Here is a 23,835-nt window from a genome sequence, read left to right as displayed (position 1 = left end):
GCTGCGCAGCCTGAAGGACCTGGCGGTGTAACTATCAGTCCTGTCATGGGTAATTCGGTGATGGGAAAACGACCGACAACAAATGAATTACCTTATTGGACAGCTAGAAGATGTTTTTTCTAATACATCTCCTGTAGAAAACCACAGAATGTTGACAATTAGTTTGCCTAAAGACTTAATTCCCGAGTTAGCTGATAGTAACACCTGCGGCAAGGTGTTTACAGCTGTGTATTCAAAGTGTTTCGGCACTCCCTCTATGACTGTACTGCCCGCTGTGATTAGGCGTGTTCAAGATGAGCATGGGCCTGAAGCCGCTGTGAAATTAGGGATGAGACTGGTGGGAGTGTTTGATGTGGTGGCTGATCTGATCCTTGCCAATGTCAAGGGCGATGCAGTAAGCTTTCAAATTGCTAACAGCTTGGCGGCAATCCCTGAAGAAGACAGACCACGCGAACTACCGATTATTGCAAAGTGTTATGCAAAAACAATAGCCGCAATAGTTTGGGGTTTAAACCTTTTGCTCAGACGCAAACACAGTCTCAAACACAACAGAAAGCTCAATCTGATACAAATGGGCATCCATTCTTTTCTAAAAAGAACTGGAAGAATAAAAAGCGAGGGTAACAGAAGTAAGGGTTGCGTCCTGGGTCACAACACTTGAAGCTTCTGAGCGTACTTATGACCTGTGCGAAATATAAGACTCCTGATAGATTTTAAGTCCCTGATCTGAGTTCTCCTCATTCTTCACAGGCTTCATCTGATTTACAGATCAGAGCGGGGGAGCGCCAGGATCGTGGCAAAAGTCCTCCTGCGCCACAGGGACATGATCAGCCTCGTCAATTTGAGGGCAAGGAGAAACAGGGGGAACAGCCACTCTAGGGTGCCATGTTTCAAAAAAAAAAAGTTGCAGTTTGACAGTGAGATATGCCTCAGGCGGCGAGAACCTGACTGCTGGACTGGACTTTGGCAGTAACCCTGCTAGACAGGGCAGTGGAAGTTACAATAGTGCGGGAGGCACTCCGTCCTTGTCTGGAGGCGACAGCAACTGAAACTTTCATTACTGTAAAAACATCTGACACCCGGGTTGCCCCCCGGATGGGCTGTATAATATGGTTTTTTGCATTGAGGGTGATATTGAACATGTCGTCACAGGGATATTTTTACCGCTTCATATGACATTTTGTTTACATAGGCAGATTGGCCCCCACCTTTTGTTCTAGCCACAGCGCGGGGAGACAATGTGATTCTTCTAAGTTTTCATGTTACATCCCCAAAGAACATGCAGACGCTTTTGCGCCAGGGTGGCCTTTATCCTTGGCTCCGGCACTGTACCGTAATCAAGTGGGCTGGGATAGAGATTTACCACCACACAAGATTCCCTTGAGGTCTGTGCATCAACCACAACCCCGATATTCCATCCGGAGGGAAGCTATAGGTTCAGTTTCTGATATTCTGGCTCAGTTAGAGTTTAAGGAGTCATTGAGACGTGTGTCGCTTATGAATAATCCTCTTTTTCCTGTATTGAAACCCGATGGGTCTTACCGCATAGTTTTGGATTATACTCACACTGTCGTACGGTTGCAGTACAGAATACCCATAGCTCTGCTCTTGTAGAAAAGTATTGTTCTTAAAAAATATAAAACAACACTAGACATTTCCAATGGCTTTTATAGCCACAACCTGTCCCCTGAATGAAGTCAATGGACCGCTTTCACGTCCGGAGGAAATAAAAAAAATATTCCGGCGCTTGCTTATGGGGTAAAAGAATAGCCCTGGGGTTTTATCCGCACGTGTTGTCTCTTTGTTAGACAGCATTGACCCAGATGTGTATTCGTATGTTGATGACATTTATCTCACGTACGACGAAGTATGGCCACATCTATGCAGTGTTGACCGCATAATTCTTGAGTTTGCGGACTACGGATACAAATTTAATTTAGCAAAATCACACATCGCATGTTATGTGGTGCTCTTTTTGGGCAATAACGATGGGCGGGGCTTAGCGCCTCACATCCTGGAGAAATGTGCACGTTTGCAGGCTCCTACTACACTGAAAAAAACTTGTCTTTGCTGGGATTTTTGAAATTTCGGTTGATCGTACATTCCCGAATGTGCCCAGTGTATCAGGCCTCTCTATACCTTGATACAACCAACCTTTTCAAAAGCCAGCTGGCTCCCGGAACATTCAGCTATTTTGCATTTTTACAAACTGATTTGCTAGAATCTAAGTACTTATTGAAACGTGATAACCACACAAAGCTGGTGATACAAATAGTGTCAGGCACGGTGGGTTTCACTTACTTGATTTACAAAGAAGGAGACACAGAAGCTATCGCATGCAAGTCACACTTATACACTTCTGCCGAGATGCGGATTTCGATTGTTGAGAAAGTTCTGACAACTGTACAGATGGCGGTCCTGTTCAAGTCTAATATAGTGCATACACAGGCAATAGGTGACTGTACCGCTCAATTGGCCGAGCTGCGCGTTCTGATTTTTGCTCTCAAGTTTGCGGATCCAAAGGTGTTGACTCTTATTGTATGTGACTCGAATTACGCCCATACTTGGTTGTGTATCACTTTTGCTGACCCTTAATATGAACAAACAAGACAATTATGTACTGGTCAATTTTTATAACAACATGCATAAGGTCCAGTTGACTACAACCTTAAAAGAAATTCGCTTTGTCCTGCTGGAAATTCAAAATAAGTGTTCCAAAAATGTTTTTGTTATATGGACGGGGGGGCTAGGGGGGGGGGGGACACTTTAATCTATTGCTATGTGGACACAATGGCAATTCAACATGTGGCTTAACTGATGAGAATAGGACCAAGTTAACGCATAACATTAAGAAAAGCTGAATTAAAAAAAGAAACCTGGGAAGAATTACATAAAAGGTGTAGGAACAAAGACAGTACTGCTTTTTAGAGGGTCATTAAATCTCCCTTTCTTTCGGGAGCCAGGGACAAGTCGAAAATTGAAATTGCTGTAGACGAAACACACTGGGTAGTACATTTCTCTCAGATATTTGGATTAAATACTAAGGAGAATCATGTGTTAGAAGATAATGTTAAGATAAGTCCTTATATTAACCCTGTAATTTTGCCCATAGCCCTTGATATCACTCCAATGGATATCGAGCAGGCTTTAAAGGCCAGTAAAGGGGGAAAGGCGCCAGGCCCCAATAGAGTTCCAGTTGATCTTTTTAAGTATAACATGGACCTATGGACCCCAATACTGACCAGAGTCCTAGAAGCCAAGTGTACAGTGGGGCTCATTGACTCATGGTCAGAATCAATCCTGGTCCCGATATTTAGGAAAGGAGATTGCCAGAATCCGGCCTGCTACCGCCTCATTTCTCTACTAGACTCTCTGGGCAAAGTGGCAGGATGTATCGTCCTTAACCGCTTACAGCAATGGGCAGAATATAACAAAATACTGTGTGATCTCCAATTCGGGTTCAGGGAAGGTCTGGGCACCAAGGAGCAACGCCTTAACTTTACTCTTTTAATGGGGAAATATGTGAATGCAAAGGGGGGGAAGCTGTATATGGCCTATGTAGACCTAACTGCTGCATTCACTAGTGTAAAACTTTGGAGAAATTTAGTAGGGATGGGTGTAGAGATCTCCCTGGTAAACTTCTTAAGAAAACTATATGTGAATACTATGGCTAGGGTGCGGTTTGGTATAGGTGGGGAGCTTACGGCATCGTTCAAAGTGGATAGGGGGGTCAGGCAGGGCTGTGTCCTGGCACCCTTCCTTTTTACACTCTATACAAATGGCCTTGAACAAGCCATGTTGGAGGGGTGCCGGAACCTACTTCAGCTACAAAAGCACACAACACCCACCCTACTCTATGTGGACGACGCCGTAATTAAAGCCCGAACTCCCATAAATTACAACGCACACTTGATAGGCATCACAGGTTTATGGCCAACCTAGAATAAATATCCAAACAACCTTTGTAATGAGCTGCGAGACAGGGATAAAGAAACAGAAGGACATTTTTATTGAAAATGTAAAGTTAGAGAACACTACCACATACCCTATCAAGGTATTTTAATTGATGATAAGGGTTTGTGGAGACAAGCAATAAATGCCAGGAAATTGCTTTGTATGAGGACCACCACAGCACTAGTTAATTTTGCGCAGAGGCTAGGTAAGAGGCCAACGGTGGAGATGCTCCAAATATACCAAGCCAAATGTATCAGCACTGTGATGTACGGGGCTGGAGTGTGGGGTTATGGAAGGGTTGATGCGCTCCAGAAAGTTGAGAACGCCTTCCTAAGGTACCTACTGGCAGTTCCACGAGGCACCTCGACTTTTAATTGCCATGTAGAACTAGGCATACCGTATATCACTGACATAGTAAAATTACAACTGATTTTACTATGGCATCGTATTTGATCATCCCCTAAAACACTATTTAACCAGAAGCTTCTGAAGGACTGTCGTGGCCTTGAAAACGCACATAAGATTGGGTAGCTCTCATATGTGAAACATTTTTTGTATGACTTGGGTCTGAAAAAGTACTACTATAATCCTCTACAGATATCAGAGATTCCCAGAAAAAGGTTATAAAAACAGTGTATGAGTCATCTGGAAGGGCTCAGATTAGCTACGGATGTAAACAAATGTTCAGTCCAACATAGTTTACTGATTCAAACCACCTTAACTATATGGCCATATCTAACATTCAACTTGAGTGCATATGATAGGTCTGTCTTGATATGATTTAGGATGAATACATTCCACCATCTGATAACCTTCCTCAAAACAAATGACTGGTCTAAAACGTTATCAATCTGCCCCTCGACGATGTATCAATGCATGCTAGTTAGCGCACAAATCTCGTAAGTGCGTCCCTGTGTTTGGGCACACCGTTTGGTTCATCACAAAAGACAGACTCCGTTGTTTTAGTTTGGTTGTTTAATCGTTGTTTAGCGGGTTCATTAAGTTCTTTTATATCATACTTTTGCTTGGTGAATATTTCATTTCATATCATCATTATTTTCCAATATACATTTGTAGCCAAAAAACAGTAACGCTCCAATGCATTTCGGGCTTGGCCCTTTCTCAAGGAGCTCTTTTGGTGAAAATAATAATAAAATTGAAATACGCAATAATATATGGTGTTCATCACACAAGGTTAACAATTAAAGTAGCGTGCAAGAGCATGCAAGTTCTATTGGGCGTTTTTTTAACAAAATGAATGACGTGAATACATGCTCAACGTGTTGGTGCATAGTCACAAGATAACATTGTGGCCAGCTGACCAAATGAGTGTACGGGGGTAAAACGTACCGGGTTTGTAACAAAATGTAGCACGGTCGATATTTTGCGCTGTTGGGAAAAAAACGGCGGGAATATAGAATGGTGACCTAACGCAGTGGTAGGTCGACAGAGAAAATAAAAGCGAGCTCGCAGTTAGACTTACTTCTTAACGAAGCTGAAAGCGTCTCAGTGGTTGACAATCTTGAAAGAAACGGGTCTGGAATTCTTCTCGTTTCGGAACGCAGAGGGAACCTGAGCGAGGGAGGGTGTATGAGCGCGTAGGTGGATTTAAACCTGACAGGGACCCGGAAATGGTCGTGGTGTCAGGGAAATAAGAAACGGACTAATGAAAAAGTGTGGCGGCCATCTTTGCCTGGGTTGGATCGAAAACGGTGAGGGGAGTGTAACAGATGTGTGGTTGAGAAATTAACATGTATGTAGGGGATGTGTGTCCCTTGGTACATAAAACATAAATCAATATAGATTGATAAAGCAAACCGCTTAAATAGCAATGCATCAAAATATCATGAAGATCTTTACAAGTAGCAGCTGAGTTCAATGCGGTCATAAGACCAAATGGTTTCAATGATTGTAATCGATAAATCCAGGTATCAATGCAATCATCAATGAACATGGTTTTGCTTTGTAAATTTTATAAAGAACTGAGGAAATGATGGGTACCTATATTAAAAATATTGGGTTTGCGACAATGCCGCCCAGCATACCTCGCTTTGCAATTCCTGGATGCAGAGTGCTTTACAAAAAATATAGGTCAACAAAGGGAGAGAAAGGGTTCAAGGGCACTCTTAGTCCCCAGTCAATAAGTAAATAAACAAAGGAAGAGTGTCCGTCTGCGTGGCGTTAATAAGGTGAGTATAGCACGTGAAGTATGGGGCCAGATGGACTTGGTCAGATAACTGGACCAACTTTCAAGAAAAAAATACTAGATTTTTTTCAGGAAACCCTCACTCACCCTAGAGGTGACATGCTTCATCATCGGGTCCACTAGGGAGATCGAGTACCTCCCCAGTGTGCTGCGACGCCAGGAGACTGCGGTGCAGGTTTTGTGAGAGTGAAGGGTGAAAAAAAATGTGATTAAAAATGTCTAAGGTTGTACCAAAAAATCATTTATTAGCTGGTCAACCCGACATATTGAAATAGAATTAACTATGTGCAAGGAAACTAACCAAAAGAAATACAGGTGTTTCCCTGTTAGGGGAAGGTCGACATGTTTCTGCCCTTTAAGTGTATGAATTTACAGGGCTTTCATCAGGACCAGTATGCGAGTGTCGCCTCAACAGGTGTGGGCGCGCTAAGGCCCACCCTGCCAAAGGCTGTGAAAGTTAAAAATAGCACTATGTGTAAAATGGTGCGTTAAAAGTACAAACCGAAAGGCTAGGGGATTTGCCTCTGTTGCGAGGAGCCCAGCAGTATGTACTTAAAGTGAACCACGCCCCATAGTTTCGGGGGGGGGGGGTTGGGAGCGACAATGGCACACCGCCCGCAACGCTCAGCACCCACTCGGCACCTAGCTGCCCCCGGCTGGATCTCGTGCTATACTCACCTTATTAACGCCACGCAGACGGACACTCTTCCTTTGTTTATTTACAAAAAATATAGCCCAATTTCTGAAGCTCTGTGTTAGACACAAGAGAAACTTCGAGTAGGAATGGTGCTGCACATTCTGTGTAAGAATAAGTTGTTCTTCATTTGCACTTTAACTATGTATTAGACGTCTTCTAACACTGTCCCCGAATTTTGGCATTTTATATTGTTGTAATATATTTAATTGATTGAATTTGTAAGGGTTTTTAACTATTTATTACAAGTAGAGGATGACATTTTAACTAATTTTTATCAATGTTTTTAATGTTGTACTTTTATGGTTTTTGTACTTACATGAAAACTGAATAATGGAATTGAATTGAATTGACTCGAATTACTGTGTTCATTTTTTCAATGACAATGTATTCTTTTGGTCTCAAAATGATTATCGAGATTCTAAAGGCAGCACAATTAAGCATAAAATGTTTCAGTTCGAGTGACGGATCTTAAAACACATCTGCCACTCACATATGTTATTCATACTCTTGGCCACCAGCGAGTGGGAGCACACGCTGTTGGGAATTGTTTGGCTGATGAAGCGGCCAAGTCTGCAGTAGCCACATGTTCAGTGGCAGCCGTTACAAGGTCCAAGACTAAGATTGATAATGGTATTTTGGCAGGAATTGCTGCAACTTCGGAGGGCTCTAATTATCCACAGGAATTCTCTTCCAGGTATTCTTATCAGTTAACTCCAGAACAAGTTCCTTTGCTAGAATACCTGATGTTGGAGATTGGCTGATTCCCAACACAGGCCGCAGACACATTTTAATCAAAACCGCACACAAAGGCATGGCTGCGGCACATGCTGGAGTGTCTGCGACTGTTTCTATCTTTCAACAAAGTTACTGGTGGATTTGTTTATATAAATCCATAATTATGTACGTTCTTGTGACATCTGTCAGCAAATTAAGCCTTCTATGGTAACATGACCACCACAAACATCGCTTTGCATTGCCAATCGCCCTTTTGCTTGTGAGTACCTAGACCACTGCGGTCCATTTTAGTCTGATACCGCATATAAATACATTTTGGTTGCAGTTGATTTGTGCACTAGATTTCTTTGTGTATGGCCACAACGCAGTGCTGATGCTCAAAATGTAATCAGGGATTTGCGTGTCTTTGTAGGGATTTTTGCCTGTGGCACCTTTCATTCTGACTAAGGTCCAGCGTTCGCCTCTAAGGCGTACAAGGATGCGATGAAGTCTTTGGGGTTGCTGGTGCAGTTTTCTTCTCCATACAGGCTGGAGGGCAACTCAATTGTGGAGCGAATGAACCATGACTTAAAGCAATCCTTGACAGCTAGAGTCTTAGGTACTGGCAGGAACTGGTTAGCTCTTTTGTGTGGAGTCCAACGTGCACTTAATAATCTCCCTATAAGACCTCTGGGTGGGTGGAACCCATACGAGATGCTCTTTGGCATTAAAATGTTTGTGCCAGACCTTGATGGTCTAGACGTTGCGGAGGCTGCTGCGACCTTTGACATAGATAACCATTCTACTATGTTACAGAATATACAAGAGACCCGTGCCAGTCTTGCCACTGATTATTTGTCCTCAGCAAATGATGCAGCACTATTGAATTTGGTTGGGTGGCTTCCAAAAGTTAGAGATTTGGTCTGAGAAAAGGTGGAGAACAACAAAAGAATTTGGTCCCTAAAGGGTACTCAAACAGTGATTTTACCTCCTCTTCAAGGTCGCAAAGACAACAGATACATTTCAGTGGACATTGTCCAGCTACAACATCTGGCCAATTCTGAATAGTGTGACGACTGTTAATTCATGCCCCACAATTACAAGGATTTGTGAAAGTGGCCCTTCTTCCAGGACTGTATAACAGAAGGGTGTGCAGTTCCTAGAGGGGGAGGGGAGGTCTCTTCTTCGTGGTGCCTTCACACACCTCGAAGGATATCATGCTTCATCATTGGGCCAAGCTCCTCGTTGGGCCGGCGCTGCAATTCCCGACGGGCTCCCGTAAACGGGGCTCTTTGGCGGAGATCTCTTGAAGAAGCCGTAGGGTAAGTGCGGGTTTGAGGGCTTCCTCCAGTACTCCACGAGACATTGTTATCAAGATGGAACCTGTTCTTGACCCTTCTTCTGTTCCCACAGCTTCCTTCTGCAATGCAGAGGTTGTATACACATATCCCACAAGTGAGCCATTGCAGGATTTTCCGGATAGTCCTTTGCACCATGGCAGTTTTTCCTATGACTCGTCTTCCACCTCGTCGAAATTGACTATTTTTTTTCTCCTAGTTTAAACAGACGTATTTGGTCCCTCCATGGACATATGTCTATTTAGTCCTTATCCTGGTTTTTCTTTTCATGTCAATTGGATTTGTAACTGTTTTCTTCCTACTCATCAATGGTCATTATTTGCCTGAACGCTCTGCTGTGAACTTGGTTGATGGTATTTTGGCCCCCCACTTATGAAATGTGACCAGACTCTTGTTACCATTTCAGCGTTCCCAATTTCTGATGGTATCGTCTGGGGTAAGGTAGAATATGAGGTCCATGGTCCGACTGAGGTTATCAATGTACCATATCTGTTTTGTGTATCTATGGTCGAAGTGGTGACACAGGACATACATTCTGATGATTGGGATGTGCATGCAATACAAGCCTTTTTTTTCTGATTTAAAGTATTATGCTCCTTTGATGCTGAAGATTTATATTTAAATTCTGCAAATTATGCCGATCTGTTCTGTTGTCAACATTATGGGCATTATTTCCTGCACAGGACTAATTTATTACTGTTGCGGTCTGATTGTTTATGGTCTGAGTGTTTGCGGCAGATTTTGTTTGTTAACCTTTTTCCGTGGGCGAGACACACGGGCAGGTCTCTGCAGGCGGAAAAACACAGGCAGGATGCAGGCAGGACTCTTGTGCGGGATTCTGTGGGTGGGAGATATCGGTAGGGGCGGGAATCGCGGGTGAACTGTTTGGGCAGGAGAAGCGGCGGGACTTGTAGGCGGGGTTTTGCGGGCGGGATGGTTTTCCTTTGGCCCTGATTTGTTGCCGGCCGAGTAGCCACAGTGAGGGGTGGGACTTATAGCAGTATAAAAAGGGCCTCCTTCCCTTCCTTCCTTGCTCGGGTTCTTTTTCTGGTTTTCGGCCCCGGAATTACTTCGGATTTTGGCATCTTGGAGTCCTGTTTTCTTGGCTGGTGTCCTTCTTGCTTCATTTTGGATCCTTGGAATTGCTCATCTGGATCTCCGCCATTGCTTTGGATTCCTGCTGACTTTTTGCTTTTGCTGTGAACTGTATGCAAGGATGGATTCTGTCTGTTTCCGGCTGGAGAAGATTTACTTTTTTAGATAAGGCGGTTGTTCTGATCTTGTACTTCACCATTCAAGGCGAAGTCCTGGAGGCAATATCAGTGGAATATTTAGCGTGAACTCCAAGACATTGTTTCTTCCCTATTAAAGGAATACCTTTTTTTTCTCAGTGCACTGGGACAACCTGGCTTTGTTTTTTAAGTCATCATTGACTATCCTTTATTTCATTGAGTGGGTTTTTGTTCACCTTTGTGGTGTTCTTTTTTCCCTACTCCTGTTGGGACATTCTAGAAAGAGTGACATTACGGCATAGTCATATTTCCTTGGGGCCCTTCTCAGATTCCTTCTTCATTGGAAACGAAACGTTAGAACCTTTCACTGGGTATGCCTTGATTACAGGGAAAAAAGGGTTTGATTGGGCAGGGTCATAAGATTAGTGTTTTTCTCTTAACCTGCTTTCCCTCTTTTTTTGTTTTATGTTTTTCTGCAGCCTGTGGAAGATTGGAATGTCTGCAGTCTAGAGGCTGCTCGCATGAATGTCCCTACACCTTTCCATCACCTTTTTCCAGTTTCCCCCCTGATGCGTTTGTCTCTCGTGTGAACATTGTTGTTTCTTCGCTCGAGTGGCTAAGGTATTGGGTAAGGGGTGGATCGGGCTATCCTCGCTCCTGTAGTACCTGTATGTTCAGGTGAGTGGGGTCAGAACAATTACGTCCTGTGGTTAATTACACTCAATGGGAATATTGCTCAACACAGTTAAAAGGGAGCTCAAAGATGATTATACATCAGTTTACATACTTTACAGACTTTGATAGGTCGAATCCTGAGTCGTATTATTTTAAACTGAGCAGTTCTTCCTCTACAAAAGTCATGCTGACCCACAGTAAATTGATTTATTCTAATTCTTTCCAACATGTTCTGTCCATAAAAGGTTATGATCATTGGAAGGACAGAGTTGATTTGAAATCAATCTGAGGTTCCAAGAACTGGCAAGTGTGAGGCACTGAGGCCTTACATTGTGCCTGCCTCATCCAAATTTTATTTTGAAATACTACAGAATACCAAATTACATGCTTTGGATTGGCTACTGCAAATAAAATGAACACCCCTGATATTCCCTCTTTAGCTGAATATAATGATTGGCGCTCATACAAGAATTCTGCCATTGAGGCATTACAAACTTTATTTCAAAATAATTAATTTAATGTATCGGAAGGGATCCTCTAGGTGGTTGGTTTGGCAGTCAAATTCGAATGCCTGCCAACTCAGTTTTCATAACATTACTTTAGGTTATGTGCAAGACAGAACCAACCCAAAATTTCCTGATTACCATTCTGTAACAACCTATTTGGTTGGTAAAATATGTCAACAGTGGTTGCAGCACTCTACTCTATCATCTGTTGAACAAAATGTATTGTTGTTATCCAATAATATTAATTTGGCCGAATTTGTCATGGGACTGAAGCCTCCAAGGACAATAAAATGGATATAAGCTGCTTACAATGAAATTTGGAAACTTTCACAAATTGAGGCAGCATCTTGTTTACAGGAGATAGACCAGGCTAACTTCGAAAAAGTTTTAGCTGTTGTCGACAACAGCATTAACACTGTCTTCCCGCATTTATACATTAGACAATATTTTTTCTTCTGTTATTGACATTGTGCAAGAAGATGTGTCCCTGTTGTATCATGGCCAAAATCAATTGCGTTCTGTGATGCAATTTGCATGGACTTTACAAACTCTGAAAATGGGAAAAGTACTGTGGGATTGTTTGAATGCAATTGCTTTGTTTTTATCGTTTAATTTAACACACAAACAACAATTTGTGTCCATGAAAGATGCTAAATACACTCTTCTACACATTGAGAAAATCGATCCTTTGCCCTTCTCTGTAGCTGAATCGGACTCTCCTGTTTGGCTCATCCATGGGGTTATATCTCTGCCTTTCTCGCTGTTTCAATTCACTTCCTGCATGAAACAGTACCCTTTAGGCCGCTTTGAACCCCTTGGAGGCACTTTTCTGCATGAATTATGGTCTTTGCCTTTCACCTATCGCTGTTTCAGGATGACAGAGAAGTATATCTTACCAGGGAGGACTGTGATTCCACAGAAAGTCATTGCCTGGTGTTCAAAAACATAAAATTGCACGGAGCATGTAACGTTTCGCCACCAAACCTCGCTTGTGTTTTGAAAGATAAACCAGTTCCCGCATAATTCCCACTTTTACTCTGTTTACTAACGGTAGTTGTCTTATTTTAAATAACCAAGAATACTGCAGCTTGCTTGCTGGAATACCATACATTGTTACGGTTTCCCACCAAGTAACTTGTTTCAAAAATTTGTGATTTTTCCACCCCCGCGTGGCCCGCTGGATAGTTCAGTTTGGCATTCAATACCAACTTTAAACGCGGATTTCATTAAGTTGAGCAGATTAAAGACCCTTTTAACCCAACAAGGAGTACTCATTACTTCCGTGGGTGAAACCTTCAGCCTGCAGGTGGCTGGTGCAGCTACTGAAGTTAAAATGCTTCTAAACACTAACCTACCACAACATTTTGGGGAGCTCATCCATTGCAAATTTAATGCGTCTAATACTCCAGACCTGGCACTTTTTTTTTTAAGCTGTAGGCTCTGGCCAGGTTAGATCTTTTCAGACTATATTTGGTGTAATACCTGCATTCATTCGTTCTATTTTTTCCAGCGTCTTTGGTGGGTTTCCTTTAGTATTGGTGTTAGTCGCTGGAATCCTGCTTCTGCTGTGCCAGCTCCGCAATGGCTGCTCCTCTTGTTCTACTCCACAGACCGGGTCTGCTCCAATTGCTCTGTGACCAAATGCATGGATGCTTTGGTACATCACCACTGGTAACAATCAGTGTGCCTTTTGGGTTTTCCTTCTATTTTGCATACTTTAATTGCGTGCAACTAATATTTTCGTGCCTGAGATGTGATTTGCATGGGCATTGGATTTAGGCCTTTCCAATTCGTCACGTCCCGACCCGGATTTCGAACAGCTGATGAGCCCTTTAGAGGTAGATGCATAGGACTGTTCTGGTATTGGATTAATGGCGTGTGCAGCTGCACTTGGAATTTTGGCACAATGGGATATCTATGCGGCTGCACAGAATCTCCTACTTCAGAGTTATATTAAAAATTATGCAAGATATCCAGCAATGCTAATGGAGGCACCGACTATGAGGAACACTCGTGTTCATTCGCCTTGTTAAATTAGATGGGATCTCTTTTTTCTACAGACCACAATGATGTGGTTTCAAAATTATGGACACACCTTTTGATAACTGCTCGCACATTTTGAACTCTGCTTTCGTCCTATGCCTACATACAACAGACTTACCAGGGGAAGGGTGTAGTAGAGCTTAGGGGCCCATTGTCGACATTTGCTAACTTAGCATGAGCTTCCCTGCCCTGAGGCTGCTTTTGCACACGCCACAACAAGCATATATTTCACAAGACTCTGTTTGGTCCCAGTTCACATAAGAACTGTCTGCTTTTCGCGTTCTCTGCTGTGCTCTGAGGTTTAGTCTGCACACGATGTACAAGGTCGATCAGCAATGCCCTTTGTAATTCTGTTATGGTCAATCCCTCGCACCTAGACATAACATACTACTCACAGCTGCACTACTGGAAATCGTGTGCTTTAATATCACAAACGAAACATGTTTGACACACTTGGAGAGACACCTTTCCAGAGAGAAGAGCTGTGCTTGTCCTGTGATGTGAACATATCGTCTAGGCCTTGAGGTATGAGGGTCTGCTGACAAAGCCCAGAGACTTCTTTTTTATAATAAACTATTTCTTACAACGGGAGGGTGGTTAGGTCTCTGTGGGGAGTGGGGTCGGGAGAATGAGAGTCGCCACGAATTGGAGTCTATCTTTAACCGTTTTTATTCGGTTTGACAATATCGGGGTAGTCTCAAGGGGTGGATTCAAGAATACAATGCCCAGTAGGGTACACAACACAAGCTTGGAATCTCTCCGTTGGCGGACTTCCAGGGTCTTCGGTTCCTGTCTTGACTTAACCAGAGATGGTCGCTGGTCGGGAGATAAGCTCGGGAAAAGGAAAAGAAAAGCAGCCACGTTAGGGGCTGGGGTCGATATGTACAACAGATGAGAGGAGGGTAGGGTAGTGAGGGATCACCAGGGTGCTACCACCATCTATAGCAGTCTGTAAGTGTAGACGGACAGCAGGGTACGGCGACAGTGACCACCCTCAGGCTACCCCGTCCCACCCCGTGATTTAAACAATCCCTGAAATTGCCTTCGAACCTTGTGGAGCCTCACTTCTCCCCTGGAAGTGTGGCGGGGTGGCTCGTGGTAACGTTGGCCTCCTGGCTTGTCGAGTCTCTGCTCCAGGGTCCCAGAAGCGGTTCCACGGTACTTCCTCCTTCTTCGTCCTTGGCGTCCTCCTCGTGCTTGGCGTCCTCCTCATGCGTCGGCTGGCGTCCCAGAGGTTCCGCGCCGACAATCCAAGACGGGGTTTCCTTAAACGCCCCCAGCTCGTCCGATTGGACAGTTGCAGATGACGTCCGGTCACCTGATTGGTCGACTGCTGGAGATGCCGGAGAACACGCCCCCAGCGTCACAGAAGGTGGATGCAGTGACGGATGTACTGAAGGCAGAGCCGGGAAAACCCAGGAAACGTCCAAAGGATCCTGCGGACGGGGTGGAAAGGAAGAAACGTTAGCAGGTACACCCCGTCCGTCCGAGTCAGGGAGCTCATCCAAGTCAGGGAGCTTGGCTTCGTGACACATCCCACCCCCAGGATTGACCCGATCGGGGGGAATCGGATAACGGGACAGAAAGTCAACATTCCCCTGCAAAGAACCCTTTCGGTGACGGACCTCAATCTGGAAAGGCTGCAGGGCCAAGAACCAATGCAGGATGCGATCATTGTTCCCTCTGTTACGTTGGAGCCAGGTCAAGGGAGCATGATCCGTATACAACACAAACGGCCTCCCTTCGAGATAGTATCTCAACTTTTCCACTCCCCAACGGACAGCCAGGCATTCCTTTTCAATCGTAGAATACGCCTGCTCCCTAGGAAACAGCTTGCGACTGATAAAGAGCACAGGTCTTTCAGCCCCTTTGTCATCCTCCTGGGAAAAAAACGCTCCAATACCAACCCCCGATGCGTCCGTCTGGAGGATGAACGGTTTGAGGAAATCAGGAGAAATGAGAACAGAGGAAGAAGTCAAAGCGCCCTTCAAAGCCTGGAAGGCCGAAGTCTGCACAACAGAGTGAGTGGGAAGTGAAGCAGACTTAATGTTCTTCCCGAGGAGGTCAGTGAGAGGACCGGCCAGACTAGCAAACTGAGCAATGAATCGGCGGTAGTAACCCACCAACCCCAAGAAGGCCCTGAGTTCTTTTTTTGTAGAGGGGTAGGGTAATGCTTTGATGGCTTCTAGTTTCTCGGTCTGGGGTTTAATCTGACCGTCCCCTAAAAGGTACCCGAGATACTTGACCTGTTGGAAAGCAAATCAGGATTTTTTTGCATTAATGTGTAGATTGGCATCCTTTAGACTTGTCAGTATATTCCCAAGGTGTTTCAAATGGCCATCCCATGTCTTGCTAAACACTACAATCTCGTCTAGATAGACCGACGCATAGTGTAAGTGAGGTGCCAGTAGTGAATCCATGACCCTCTGAAACGTTGCTGGCGCCCCATGCAACCCAAAGGGAAGTACCGTGAAGTGGTAATGTCCAGAAGGGGTTGAGAAGGCCGTCTTTTCCATGTCTTTAGGTGCAAGGGGTATCTGCCAATATCCCTTGGTGAGGTCTATGGTGGTGATGTACCGAGCCTCTCCAAGGCGTTCCAGTAGTTCATCGACCCTAGGTAAAGGGTATGCGTCTTGTTTAGACACCCGGTTAACGGCCCTGAAGTCTATACAAAAGCGGATACTACCATCAGGCTTCGGTACCAAGACCACCGGTGAGCACCAGTTACTGTGGGAAGGAACTGTGATCCCGGATTTCAACATACTGTCTACCTCGGCCTGGAATGCTAAGCGACTTGCCTCTGGGATTCGGTAGGGCTTTTGTTTTACAACTGTATTGGGGAGAGTAGGAATACTGTGTTCTGCCAAGTGTGTACGGCCCGGTTGATCCGAGAAGACTTCTGTATGAGACAAAAGTAGGTCTTTAAATTCTTGTTTCTGTGTAGCAGACAGATCAGGATTGATAGGAGCAGCACTGACTGTATGGTTTGTATTGGGTACAGGAGACACTACATTGACTGTCTGGGGGGGTTTCCCTAACCATTTTTTAAGTATGTTGACATGATACATTTGGGTTTTGCCTCTTCCTAACTGTACCAAGTAGGTAGTGCGTCCTATTTTCCTCAAAATTTTGAAGGGTCCCTGCCACTCCTTCCTCATTTTATGTGTAGAGGAGGGTAATAGAATCAAAACCCAATCGCCTACATCCAATACCCTCCACTTCGTACCACGATCATAAAGGGTTTTCTGTTTGGTTTGAGCTACCGCTAATTGCTCGTGAGCAAGCGTCCTAAGTTTGTGTAACCTGCTCTGTAGTTGCCTGGTATAATCCAATAGGGCCTCAGCTTCCTGTGCTCCCTCAGTCTCCCAACTATCTTTAGTGATTTCAAGAAGCGTTCTAGGGGGTCTCCCAAACAACAATTCAAATGGAGAGGTCCCTAGACTAGACTGTTTCTGACTACGGAGTACAAAGAGGGCCAGAGGCAGTAACTGGTCCCAGTTCTTCCTATCACCAGACAACAATTTCTTTAACGTTAGCTTAAGGGAGCCGTTGTATCGCTCAACCAAGCCGTCTGTTTGGGGGTGATACACAGATTTCTTAATGTGTTTGATGTTTAATTGTACGCATACCTGTTGCATCAAACGGGAAACAAAAGGGGTGCCCTGACCGGTAACAATCTCCCTTGGAAAACCCATACGAGAGAATACCTCAACTAACCTCTGGGCTATCGCTGCTGAAGTAGCTGCCTTAAGAGGAAAAGCCTCAGGATATCTCGTGGCGTAATCAACCAAGACCAGGGCGTACTGGCGTCCTCGTGAGGATTTCGGCAAAGGGCCGATTAAGTCCATGCCTATACGATCAAATGAGACCCCTATAATAGGCATGGGTACCAAAGGGACAGGAGGAGGAGTGTAGGGGTTCCGTTTCTGGCATATTCTACACTCCTGACAATATTTTTGGACTTGGGCGTAAATACCTGGCCAAAAGAAATGTTGTAATATGGACTGACCCGTTTTTTCCACCCCAGAGTGGCCAGCTAACAGATGAGCATGACCAAAAAACAATATCTGATCACAAAAATCATTCGGGACCAGCAGTTGAGGTTGGCGAGTCTATAAAGTAGGCCATTCTTCTCAATAAAAGTGGGATAACTTCTGGTGGACGGATCTTGTCCGTTTCGTGCAACCTGCCATGCGTTTGTGAAACTTGCATCGTTCAATTGGGCAGTCCTGAAATGGGTGTCCCTGGCCCAGGGTTCTACGGCTAACAAGGTGTCACGGGGAAGGGATAAGTGGTGAAGTGTATCTAACAACAAAGTGTTAAAGGAAGGGTTATCTGTCCCTATGATTATGGGTTCGGGTAGTCCAGCCATAACCCCTACGACAACATCCATGCATTTCCCTGAGGGTGTGTACAACGTGACTTTGGCTACAGGATACTCTTCAACGTCCCCATGGACACAACGAATGCTGACCCGTCTCCCCGCAATGAGAGAGCTTTGGTCTACCAGCTCTTCTCTTATAACTGAGTGTTTACAGCCGGAATCTAACAATGCACTTATACTGGTATCGTTCAGAGAGACCCGTACATAGAAAGTGGTTCCCGTTTCTTGAGCATACAGGATGGACCTCAGGGCATAGCTCACGTCCATGGGTTCGTCTTCTCTTTCTTTCTTTTTTCTACAGAATCGAGCAATATGACCCCACTCTCCGCAGTCATAACATTGAGGTCCTGAGTTTGGAAGTTCAGGTCGTTGGAACCGCACCTTTGGTGGTTCTGGTATTGGTTTTTGGAACTTTTTTTCAGGTTTGACAGGTGGCAAGATTTTAGTGGGTTTCTCAGGTTCCCTCATGTAAGGCTTACCCTGAGCCCGGGCTTAACAAGTCGCCATTTCTATGGCATGCTCCAACGTTAAACCCGCATGTTGTTTAAGCCACCTCTGAGTGCTATAGGGAAGGGCCTCTATGAACTGTTCAAGATACACTTTGTTCATATTGGCATCGATGTTTCCTTCATGGGGCTTTAGCCATAAGTCCGCAGACTCCTTTAACTTGAAAAACAAGGTTTTGGGTAAATCCCCTGGAGACCCTTTTTCTTGACGAAACCGAAGTCGATGTGTTTCCTCGTCTACCCCCAACCTATCGAGGATATACTGTTTCACGACCGCATAAGCAGTGGTTCCATCCCGGTTCACTGTCTGATACGCCGCCTGGGCCTCACCAACTAACAAAGGCGCCAAATAGAAAGGCCACCTATCCCCAGGCCAGGAACTGGCTCTTGCAGCTCTCTCAAAGTTCAAAAAGAAAGCAAGGGGGTCCTCTCCTGGACTAAATTTCTGTAGCGGAACAACAGTGCCTGGGGGTGGGGCTGAAGCCCTTCCTTGTCCTAACACAGTCATTAGTTGGGTTTGACCCTCTGCCAATTTTAGTATGTTATCTGACTGGGTCTGGATGGCTTGGGAAAACGCAATCCTGTTTGCTTCCATTTGGGTTAATATATTTTCCATTCTTTATCGGATGGCGTGGTTCACTGAAGGATCCGAGTCACGGCACCACTTGTGGGGAGTGGGGTCGGGAGAATGAGAGTCACCACGAATTGGAATCTATCTTTAACCGTTTTTATTTGGTTTGACAATATCGGGGTAGTCTCAAGGGGTGGATTCAAGAACACAATGTCCAGTAGGGTACACAACACAAGCTTGGAATCTCTCCGTTGGCGGACTTCCAGGGTCTTCGGTTCCTGTCTTGACTTAACCAGAGATGGTCGCTGGTCCGGAGATAAGCTTGGGAAAAGGAAAAGAAAAGCAGCCACGTTAGGGGCTGGGGTCGATATGTACAACAGATGAGAGGAGGGTAGGGTAGTGAGGGATCACCAGGGGTGCTACCACCATCTATAGCAGTCTGTAAGTGTAGACGGACGGCAGGGTACGGCGACAGTGACCACCCTCAGGCTACCCCGTCCCACCCCGTGATTTAAACAATCCCTGAAAACGCCCTCGTACATTGTGGAGCCACACTTCTCCCCTGGAAGTGTGGCGGGGCGGCTCGTGGTAACGTTGGCCTCCTGGCTTGTCGAGTCTCTGCTCCAGGGGTCCCAGAAGCGGTTCCACGGTACTTCCTCCTTCTTCGTCCTTGGCGTCCTCCTCGTGCTTGGCGTCCTCCTCGTGCGTCGGCTGGCGTCCCAGAGGTTCCGCGCCGACAATCCAAGACGGGGCTTCCTTAAACGCCCCCAGCTCGTCCGATTGGACAGATGCAGATGACGTCCGGTCACCTGATTGGTCGACTGCTGGAGATGCCGGAGAACACACCCCCAGCGTCACAGAAGGTGGATGCAGTGACGGATGTACTGAAGGCAGAGCCGGGAAACCCAGGAAACGTCCAAAGGATCCTGCGGACGGGGTGGAAAGGAAGAAACGTTAGCAGGTACACCCCGTCCGTCCGAGTCAGGGAGCTCATCCAAGTCAGGGAGCTCGGCTTCGTAACAGTCTCTTAGTCCCTTTTCCGCTGTCTTTCTAAAATGATATCCACGTTTGTATTCTATGGAATTGTAACAATGCTGACTATATTGTGTTTATGCATTTTGCTGCTAGTAACGGCATCTGTACTGTACCATAGAGCGCGTTAGTTAAAATAAACATTTTAAACTAAACACCGTCTCTGGTTATTTGCATTGTGGACAAGTATGAGTGAGTGCGCAAAAGAGTTGTCTGGCTCCCGCGATTCCCAAGATAGAGTAACGTGTTCTGGGTCGTCTAATCATTGGTAGCTTCGCTGTAACGGAGAACAAATAAGACACTAAAGCTAGTCGGTTTGGGATTTTGGGTACCAATGTCGTAGGTTAGTACACCCCTATTCACTGAGGTTCCGTTTTCCTGTGCATAGTTCTGTATATGTGCAGAATCCCTGCAAAAAGGTATTACTGAAATATTAATCAGACATTTGTATGTATTATATGTGCTTTTATGGGCGAATAGCCCGAATAAAGATATCTTGACTGATTGAGGTGATGAATTAAAGATGCTGGGAAACTCACTTTGTGGCGAAGTGTACCAATGGGTGTAGTGTAGTTGCAGGCAGGATTACCATTCTAGGTCTGAGTCCCGTAAATTTACTGGGTAGTATTACATGATGGTGTGTCATTAAAATACATTCTTCTAAACCAAAAGAGAAGCACTGGGTAGGATAATACACTATTGTGTCTACACTATTGCGTCTTCTGGTTGACTGTTGAGTTCTGAGCTCTTCTTCCCCACACTACCTCCCTGGGAAGCATTTAACTAATTGCTATCCCGACTGTCAAATGCAGAAAGGATGTACTTAGCCCAACACGCAGAGCACTAGTAGGACAGACCCAGGATACCCATGGTAAATGACTTCAACCACCACATTTGAAGCCCACTAGCCAGTTTGCCCTCTGGCACTGCTGGCAGGATTGGACACAAATGGATAACGCACTGTAATGCAACTATGAATTATTTGAAAACTTCGGAGGAGTTGAACAGTGTAATTATTGTCTGCATCTTAAGCAGTTTGAGAAAAGCAGGCCCCAAAACGCATTAAATGTTCTTGATGACCTGTTGTGTATCCGTGAAAACAATACCAATATATCTCAAAACAGGTCCTGGCTATACGCAGGGGTGTCTTGAAGGAGTTGGCCTGGAGAGAGTTTTTAGAGACGAGTACCTAGGCAACAGTTCAAGGTTCTGGGGGATCGTCAAAAGACCGCTATTTGAAAAAGATACAGTTAGTGACCTAGGTTCCCATATCACCAAGGAAGAATGGGTGTCCCATTTTCAATCTATGTTCAAGGGCCATACGGACCAATCTCAACAGCCAGTTAGGGAGGCAGATATTGCCACTGTGGTTTTCAATCAGAATGAGGTTGAGGTTGGGATTGCCCGCCTGCATGTAACAAGGCGCCAGGTCCGGAAGGCATCCCACTGGACCTCTTCAAATCGGATCCACTTTTATAAAGGCTCCAGTTCTTGTGGTCGCGTTTAATGCCGCAGCCAGGGATGGTTGCTCTGACTCCTGGGCCACTTCAACTATTGTGCCGGTGTTTAAGAAGGGCGACCGTAACAGTACTTTTTGCTATAGGCCGATCTCCCTTCTTGACTCAGTGGTAAAGGTTATAGGAGGGGTGCTATTAAAAAGATTATCCACCTGGGCAGAGGAGCACAATATAATCTCTGATATCCAATACGGGTTTAGCCCTGGGCGGTCAACTGCGGCCCAATGCCTTAATCTTTATATGATCCTCGGTAAGTACACAATTGCCCGCCCAGGCAAGATCTACCTGACCTTTATGGACCTTTCATCCATGTTTGACTGTGTCAACCGGGGTAATCTGTGGCAGTCCATGAGGGCCATGAGGGTGGAGGATAATATTGTTAACATCCTAGAGGATCTGCATAGGGCCACTAAAGCGAACGTTAGATACGCTCAGGATCTTCGTGTCTCTATGGATTTTAAAATTGGGAGGGGTGTACGACAAGGCTACATTTCAGCTTCCTTTATGTTTAACCTCTATATAAATGATATGGATAGAGCTTTGGTTAACACAGGGGCAGACTTCCCATATGTAGGTCGACAGGGTCTCCCTGTCCTACTATAGACGGACGATGCAGTCCTTATAGCCAAAACTGACAGGGGACTCCGATCCCTGCTTGACACATTCTTAAATTTTATGGGGGCACGAGACCCTAGCAATAAACAATGCTAAATCATATATAATGCAGGTAGGGATATGGCCCAAGAAAAAGTTTGTCTTCACAGTAGGACCTGAGAAGGTCCCTCTGACGTCCATCTTCTATGTGGGAGTTTTAGTGGATGATCGTCTGAAGTGGGGGCCTCTTATTCAGAAAAAAAGGGTGAGCTCACGAGGGTAAATGCTGCTATTTTTAACTTTGCCACAAAGATGGGTAAGCGCCCAATTGCGGCCATATTGAAAGTTTATCGGGCCAAAGTTGTTATAGCAACAGCGTGCTATGGCAGTGAAATTTGGGGGTACACTGGCACAGATGCAATACAGGGGATTGAGAATATATTTTTAAAGCGTTTGCTGGGTGTGCCAAGTTGTTTATCGAATCTGGTGGTGCACGAGGAACTGGGGGTACCTTTTTCATGTGACACTTTGGCTTTGCGCCCCCTAGTGTTCTGGCTCAAGTGTTGTTGAATAAGGATTTAGACCTCAGCCAGCAGATCTTAATTGACTGTTTGAGCCTCAATCGCGTCCCGAATACTGTGGCTGAAATATATTAGAGGTTGCCTTGAAGAGTTGGGGCGTCCTAAACATTTCTCAAAGCCTGATCAGATTGTACAAAAGGATGTGGAGTTTGTTAAGAAAGCCTTTAGCAGCTTAAGGAAGCTAGAAAGAGACGAGCTAGAGGTGCGAAAACCTAGTGTTCGCAAATTCCTCATGCTAAAAACAAACCTGTCAACAGAGCCTTATCTCCTGGGGTTATTGTCCACATATGAGCGGTTTTTACTGGTCAGGTTTTGTTTGGATCTGTTCCATTTGTTACTCGCTGTCCCAAAAGGGTGCAGTGGAGGTCAGGTGTTAGCACCCTGCATCTGTGACGGGGAGTCTCTGCAGGATTTGCTACACTTTATTCTATTTTGCAAATTTTTGAGGTACCCCAGAGATAATTTTGAATCCCCCTTTTAAAGAAGTTGAATTTTAACCAGGTTCGCCCAGTGCTTTTGTATCTGCAACTGCTGAAGACAGACTTTATCTTTTTCATTGTGGGTTATTTGAAATCTACTGTGAGAACGAGGGCATGTCTGGAAACTTAGTACCCCCACTCGGCGGCAGACACCCCCAGTCCTTTTTAGGTCTCGCCTAGACGAAGCAAAAGCGAAGCTTTTGCGTCTAGGGCGAGACAACTTATGCAATCACTTTTGGGGGAATGTGGACAGCAGACTGTCACGAGCTTCTCCTGCCGGAGATTGTAGCTCGTGAGGGCGCACGTCGCCGTGCCTCATATTCCCATGCACAGAAAGGCTCCCGCACGCATGCGCACATACACACACTGCATACACACACGCACCCCCCTTAAAGAAAGGCTCACGCACGCATGCGCACATACACACACTGCATACACACACACATGCACCCCTCCTTAAACAGACACACGCGCAGACAGACGCACGCACGCACAGACACACTACAACAGACACACGCGCGTACACCCCACCCCCACTCACCCCTCCTCTCCCTCAACACACTCACCTGTTCTGGCGGTGCTCCGCGGCGGTTCTGCCTCTCGGGCGGCGGTAGCGCTTTGCGGGGCTCTCTCACCACATGAGAGCCCCGCCTTCCCCATGCGCCCGGCCGCTCTTCACCCGGTCCCCCATCTCGGGACCGGGACTCGATCAGGAGCCCTAGGGGCTCCTCGGACAGTGGCGTCCCTCTCGCGCCGCGATGGGGGCGGGACTTCCGGTTGGGGCCG

The 23,835-nt window shown here is 45.5% G+C and overlaps 1 protein-coding gene across 1 annotated transcript in view; it reads right to left on the bottom strand.

Moving 5' to 3' along the window:
• The window catches only part of LOC147692392 (cytochrome P450 2G1-like), a 647,292-nt gene that overhangs the window by 143,129 nt on the left and 480,328 nt on the right, over nucleotides 1-23,835 (bottom strand). The window lies entirely within an intron of this gene.

Source organism: Lissotriton vulgaris, chromosome 9, assembly GCF_964263255.1.
Source record: "Lissotriton vulgaris chromosome 9, aLisVul1.2, whole genome shotgun sequence".
NCBI classification, from domain to species: domain Eukaryota; kingdom Metazoa; phylum Chordata; class Amphibia; order Caudata; family Salamandridae; genus Lissotriton; species Lissotriton vulgaris.
This window is presented reverse-complemented; position numbering and strand designations above follow the sequence as displayed.